The sequence below is a fragment of the Pollachius pollachius genome, assembly GCF_949987615.1.
Source record: "Pollachius pollachius genome assembly, chromosome: 5".
NCBI lineage: Eukaryota > Metazoa > Chordata > Actinopteri > Gadiformes > Gadidae > Pollachius > Pollachius pollachius.
Window position 1 is genome coordinate 24,302,626 of NC_136938.1, and position 7,500 is coordinate 24,310,125.

The 7,500-nt window shown below is 51.2% G+C and overlaps 1 protein-coding gene across 1 annotated transcript in view; it reads right to left on the bottom strand.

Annotated features, from left to right (window-relative positions):
* The window catches only part of LOC307076128 (bromodomain adjacent to zinc finger domain protein 2B-like), a 92,032-nt gene that overhangs the window by 70,044 nt on the left and 14,488 nt on the right, over positions 1-7,500 (bottom strand). The window contains 1 exon segment of the mRNA XM_079737012.1: positions 5,198-5,240. The gene's annotated coding sequence lies outside the window, so the exon portion shown is untranslated.

A 7,500-nucleotide genomic window follows, 5' to 3' on the forward strand; every position in this document is an offset into this window, starting at 1 on the left:
ATGATCCCTCGCTGGGAGCAGGGTGGGGTGGGAGTGGGGGGGGGCACTGCTAATGGCTCCTCTGGACTGCAGCTGTTTCCAGGGGTCTGGTTTGGTTTGGTCTGGCTAGGTCTAGTTTAGTTTGGTATCGACTAGTTATAGACTATAGTCTGGTCGTGGGTGCTGGGTGTGTGATTTAAGAAACAGAGCCAGCCACTAGGTCAAGGTACGAGAGACAGGGGAACAGTAGAGAGAGAGAGAGAGCGTGAGAGAGAGAAAGAGACAGAACGGGAGAGAGAGTACGTGAGAGAGCAAGAGAGAGAGAGAGAGAGCGAGAGAGAGCAAGTGAGAGAGCGAAAGACCAAATGATAAGAGAGATAAGTTTGGCCCTTTAGCAGGGAGAGACAGAGTGTCTGTTCCCGAGAGCCGCCTAGCTCCCTAGCTGGTTGTTTTGTCTGGATTCCCATTTGAAATGTCCCCCCCCCCGCCCCACTGCCCTCTCTCCCCTCCTGATGGGACATCATGGAGGACTAAGGGCCTCTCTGCCAGGGGCCGGTGATTCATGGAGCGGGCATCTGTGTGTAAAAAGAGCAACCAAGGTACTTGCTAGCCCAGGGGGGTCCTCAAATGTTTTCATGCCGCGAGCCGCCACCTGTGGTGGTACTTCTGGCCCAGGATAACCCACCCGATAGTTAGCATTTATTCACATTGTCAACTCATTACCATGTCAAGAGAAGGGAGAGAATTAACCTATTAACTCTTTTTCTATCCCCCCCTGTCGACCAAATATACTAATGGTCAAATAACACTGACCAGACCGCCTATTATTATTTACATATTGTTTACGGTATGCCACTGCCGACTTGGGACCAACTGATGGGTGCCATCATTTGAAAGCCAATGTTATAAAGATACCAGCGGGTCAGGATAATAGCACCATAGCTTCCCGGGACAGAGAGGAGACCCAGCTGGGCACGGCGCACTCCACATCCAGCCCGGTGTGTGAATGAGTGCAGGCGTAGGAGAGTGTAGTCCGTAGCCAAATAGGTAGTAGGTACGTATGTATGTTTGTATGTAGGCCAAACTGACTGCTGCTGTCTGTGTGTCTGTGTGTGTGTGTATGTGTGTGTGTGTGTGTGTGTGTGTGTGTGTGTGTGTGTGTGTGTGTGTGTGTGTGTGTGTGTGTGTGTGTGTGTGTTAGTAAAAAAGTGTGTGAGAGAGAGAGAGAGAGAGAGAGACAGAGAGAGAGAGAGAGAGAGAGAGAGAGAGCGGCAGAGAGCAGATGCGACAGGCCAGAGTACAAACACAATGAGAGAGAAAAAAACAGGAGACGGGGAGAGGGAGAGGGGGAGGAAGAGGGGGAGGAAGAGGGGGAGGAAGAGGGGGAGGAAGTCAGGCACTGTGAAGAGAGAGAGGAGGGGGAAAGGGGGAGGGGGCCAGCGGAAAGACGAAAATAAAAGCAGAGTGCGTTTGCTTTATGGCCGCCTGACTTTGTATCCTGAGGACATCTTTAGCTTTCTAACAACCGTAGCTCGGAGGCAAACACAGAGCGCAGCGCAACACTCTCGTTCTGGCTCGTAGCAATTAGCTCGTAGCACGAAGCTTTTGGCACGCTAAGGCTCTCTAAAGGCAAACAGATAAACATAGATAAAAGGAGCTGCTGAAGAAGAGGAAGAGGAAGAGCTGAAAAATGATATTGCTGCGTATTATTGATGACCACACCCCCCTCGTCCTCCCTCTCTCTCCCCCCCTCTCTCCCCCCCTCTCTCCCCCCTCTCTCTCCCCAATCTCTCCCCAGGCGTGATGGTGTCATTTTCACCGCCATACTCTGACAGCAGCACTGGAAAGAATTATCTTCCTGCTCCAACACAATCTGTAGGTGTGCACGACGCAATTTATAGAGACAAGCATCGTACACACAGACACACACACACACACACACACACACACACACACACACAAACACACAAACACACACACATACCATAAGTTTTACATACTGGAATGCATGTTCTGTTGTTGATTCAGTTGTCAGCTGTATGTGAGTTGTGTGTGTGTGTGTGTTGTGTGTGTGTGTGTGTGTGTGTGTGTGTGTGTGTGTGGGGGGGGGGGGGGGGGGGGGGGGGGGTTTGTGTGTTTGTATGTATTGCATGCATGACTGTACCTATATGCTGTACAGTATATGTCTGTGTGTGCGTGTGTGTGCGTGTGCGTGTGTGTGTGTGTGTGTGCGTGTGTGTATGTGGTTTATGTCCAGGCACTGAGTGGAGGGACAGGCACTGAGCACAGCAGGGACCAGATAGAATGCTGGCCCCACAACACACAACACGCGCACACACACACACACACACAAACACGCTGGCAGGAACACACAGGCACCCCCACACACAGGCAAGCAGGCATAAACCACACACACACACACCACACACACATGCAGGCACACACCAACGCACATACAAACTCACAAACAACATACACTAAGGTGCATACACACACACAAAACACAAGACAGAGAGGAATAAGGGGAGAGAGAGAGAGAGAGAGAGAGAGAGAGAGAGAGAGAGAGAGAGAGAGAGAGAGAGAGAGAGAGAGAGAGAGAGAGAGAGAGAGAGAGGTGGCGGGGCTATCTCCCTCTCACGTGTCCTGCCACACCGGCTGCCTGCTGCTCCTGACCTTCGAGATGTTTTTCTCTCTCCTTCCCTCTCTCCCTCTCTCTCTCTCCCTCTCTCTCTCTCTCTCTCTCTCTCTCTCTCTCTCTATGGCTCTCCCTTTATCTGCCTCCCCCCTCCTCCCTCCGCCCTCCCCCTCCCTCCCGTGCTCACTCACTCAGCCCCAGACAGTGTGCTGCTGGGCTCCCGGGCGGAGGGGGGTTTGTCATTAAAAGGCATTGCATTTCAGCCATCAGACAGATGGGGCGAGCTGGGCGAGGCTGCTCCTCCTTCACTCCCTGGCTGACTGGCTGACTGACTGACTGGCTGGGTGGGTGGGTGACTGACTGGCTAGCTGGGCGAGGCTGCTCCTCCTTCACTCCCTGGCTGACTGGCTGACTGACTGACTGGCTGGGTGGGTGGGTGACTGACTGGCTAGCTGGGCGAGGAAGCTCCTCCTTCACTCCCTGGCTGGCTGACTGACTGACTGACTGACTGACTGACTGACTGACTGACTGACTGACTGACTGACTGACTGGGTGACTGACTGGCTAGCTGGGCGAGGCAGCTCCTCCTTCACTCCCTGGATGACTGACTGACTGACTGACTGGCTGACTGGGTGGGTGACTGACTTGGTTGGTGACTGACTGACTGGCTGGCTTGGTGGGTTCTTGGCTGTCTGGCTGGCTCCAGCATTGAGAACCCGTATGTGTTACCTCTCTTTGACACACTGCCATGCGTCACACACACACACACACACACCCACACACACACACAGACACACACACACAGACACAGACACACAGACACACACACACACACACACACACAGACACACACACACACACACTTCTTCAGTGTTCCTGGAAGCGTATAGTGTCAGTGTTTGTTGTTCCTGCCGGTTAGGAGAATCAAGTGTTGTAGAGATCTGGACCCCAGACCCAACACACAACAGCAGACACTGGGACTTCCGGTCCAGCAGAGCCTCTTACTTTCCAGCATAGCTGAAACTCTCTTCATAGGGAACAAATGAATGCATGAACCCCACAGCGTTCAATAGGTATAAACGCACAACGACTCAAACACACACTAGCGTGCACATGCACACAAACACGGGACACAAAATGTTTTCTTTCGATGATATGATGCACCACTTTTCTTGACGCTGTCGTTGTCTTTCCGTCATTTCCCTGCGCTCTGCCTGTGTCTCCCGCCCAGCCTATCCCTTTGGGCTTTGAGGAGTTGATTCTCTCCCTCTCTCTCTCTCTCTCTCTCTCTCTCTCTTCAGAGCCACAAATGTCTGCTAATTACAGCGTTGCACGGCTTGGACAGGCTCTTTTTTTTCCCCAAGTGCTCAGATAAGCTTGTTGTCCACAGAGCCAAGACAGAAGCAGTGAAGCGGCGCACTGTGACCACCACCACCACTGACCGCCCTGCCAGGCCTGAACCCAACAATACCACCCGCAGACCCTCTGCAGCGATTCCCTATCAGCAGGCCCCTCACCTCAGGTAATACAGAGGGGGATCTGCCTGTTTGGGTGGAGGTGGGTGGCAGAGGTAAGGAGCGGGAGAGGGTGGGAGGCATTCGTGAGCAAGGTGGCACACCCCTCAGAGATCCGTTTAAACCTGCTCACAGGGAGAACTGATCCTTTATGGTTCTCGTGTCACGCTCACAATGTGCACTTAGGCTGCTAAGTCGAGAGGGATACGAAGAGGGTGGAAGAAATGCAAGTCATTGTCACCAAGCAAAACAACAAACTGACACCTCGGCCAGTGTGTGTGTGTGTGTGTGTGTGTGTGTGTGTGTGTGTGTGTGTGTGTGTGTGTGTGTGTGTGTGTGTGTGTGTGTGTGTGTGTGTGTGTGTGTTTGTGAAAGCCAAAGCCTTGAGGTCACAACCACACCCCTGATAAAACTAGAGAGATCGAGAAAGAGAAAAGGAAAGAGAGAAAAGGAGAAAAGGAGGGGGAAGACGGAGAGAGATCCACCCTGCCACACACTCATACGCATCGACAGCTAAAGAGCAGCGAAAAGCGTTGCGCTGCGTTCAGTCAGCTCTCACCCCGCAGGCCAGAGTTACCATCCGCCTGCGTTGAGTTTCGGCTCGGAACAGATAACCAACTCAAAGACGTTTATTAGGGGCGCACGCTTCACACAAATATTCTGATTAGAATAGGAGAAATCTAATTAATTGCTTGATTCACTGAATGAACCCAGAATTTGTAATGTAATCAAAACAACTGCTTTTCAAGGGGACTCTTGTTAAATTTAATTGGTGGAGGGGAAGCGGGGTCTTGGTAGAAAGGGAGAAAAAACGTAGCACTGGTTGAATGGAAATTAAATTAAGCCTTAAACTAAAAGAGTCGGGCGGTGGTACCTGTTGTACCAAAACAATAAGGAGAAGCAGAAGTGTGTGAAAACATATATGTAGAGTCAAGCACGGTCTAATGTTCGATTCCGCAGGAGACAGCAGCTCTGCGGCTGAACTCCGACGGAACGTCCTGCAAATTAACGACGACGAACAATAACAACACGCAAAAACATCGAAGAACACACAAGGGTACACACTCACTGTTAGAGATGTCTTCAAGTCCTGGACATTACTGCTGTAAAACCTGCAACACAAACACAGAAGCACAAAGACACGATGAGTATATGGAAAAAGAAGGTCAACATAGCATAGCATAGTCTTAGCGGTTCCGGGTTCGAACCCCGCCGTCCACGTTTTACCTGTAGCCAGACGCCTCTAACCCTTCTACCTGCTAGCTAATGACATCGATAGTTCACCGTTAAGTTAACAGCGTGCCCTAAATCTAGATAACGAAGCAGTGGGGCCCAGGACGTGGTCCATACTGGGACTTGGACTACTTCTCTGGTAAGCGAGGGTTTTTTTTTATGTGTTTTTGGTTTCACTTCATCCCAGCGATAATGGCCGTGGTTTCCCCGCCAGGAGCCGGGGGCCCAGCGGGTCCCGGAGGGTCCGGGTATCAAAGCCTCCCCCCCCCCCCACCCACCCCCACTCACTTACGGTCAACTGACACTTCAAACAAAACCCACTGTGACGTCCCGAGCACAGCTGCGGCCGGTCGCGCACACGCTCGCCTGCCCACGCACCACACACGCACAGACGCATAAGTGCACACACACACACACACGGACACCCAGCATGGAGACACATATTCACAAAGAATGTCACACACACACACACACATACACAACACAGAGACAGATATTATCACACACACACACACACCTCAGAAACAAAGATATTTCCACTAACACACACAGACAGACCCTCTCTCTCTCTCTCTCTCTCTCTCTCTCTCTCTCTCTCTCTCCCAGAGTGTGTGTCTTCCTGCAGAACCAGTTAGCAGGAGAGGGACGCAGACCGAGGGGGAGAAGAACAAGAGACTCTCCTTGTCGAGAACCGAGAGATGATGAGGTTCTCACGGCACGTTCTCCTCTGGGAACCACACGTGCGTGCACACACACACACACACACAACCCCTGAGGAACGCTCAGCTCTGAGGCGACACAGACACACACGCAGGAGCGCTGAGGCACAGGGCTTGGAGTGGGTTAAGCCCCCGAGGCGGACCACCGCCGTACACCACCAAGGTGGAGGGCCACCGCCTCACTGTCACGCTCGTGTAATGTGAGCACGCGAATGGAGATACACAAACACATGAAGATGCCCACACACACACACACGCTCACGCACACGCACGCACACACGCACGCACGCACACGCAGACACACACACGCACGCACGCACACACACGCACGCACACACACATAAACACACAACAATGGGAACACACAACCAGATGAAGACACACACGTGCACACATACACACAGAAACACACGCACACAGAAATATGAAAATAAACTCGCACGCATGCGGATGGGAATGCACAAAACCATGAGGATATACACACACACACTCACATGCAAGTGCAAAAAAACATACCCACGCGCACGCCCAGACTCACACCCAGACACAAACAGATGAAAATAAACACACGCACACACAAATGGGAATACACAAACGCAAGGACAAACAGGTCAAAATACAAACCCATACACGTACAAACAGGAAGGAAAAACAAAACAAGAAAGGGAAGAGAACACTATTTCATTTGGCGATTCCACCGAAAGACAGGGTTGTGTAACACCTGCTCATACACAAACAAACATTCACAGACACCACACACACAAACACACGCACACACACAAACACACACACACACACACACACACACACACACACACACACAAACACACACGCGTGTTTACCCATGACAGCCGCATGAATGTATTGAGAGAGGAGTAACAGACGAAATGTGTTTTGGGGGAGATAACAGAGAACACACCTGGAGTACAGCGCTGGGAATGGGCTGGAAGTCTTTAATGATATGTTACATTGAGAGACGCGGTTTGATGAGAAAAACTGATCTGCAGCCTTTCCTGTAACTAAGTTTTGTTTTGTTCCTTGCTTAGGAAACACATAAACATACACACACACACACACACACACACACACACACATACACGCACACACACACACACACACACACACACACACACACACACTTCATATCATCCAAAACTAATCCCAGGGTAATGCTATCTCCTTCCCCTCCCCCAACAAATGAAGTTGAGCAGCAGATGTGTCTCACGATGCTCAGATCTCCCTGTCTCTCTCCAGCCCCCATGTGTGCATGTGTCTGTGTATTAAAGTGTGTGTGTTAAAGTGTATGTCTGTGTGTGCGTGCGTCAAAGTGCAACTTGAAGTTCAACAGACACATACACACATACACATAAACACACACACACACACATATCAGGGCACACACACACACACCCCAGCACAC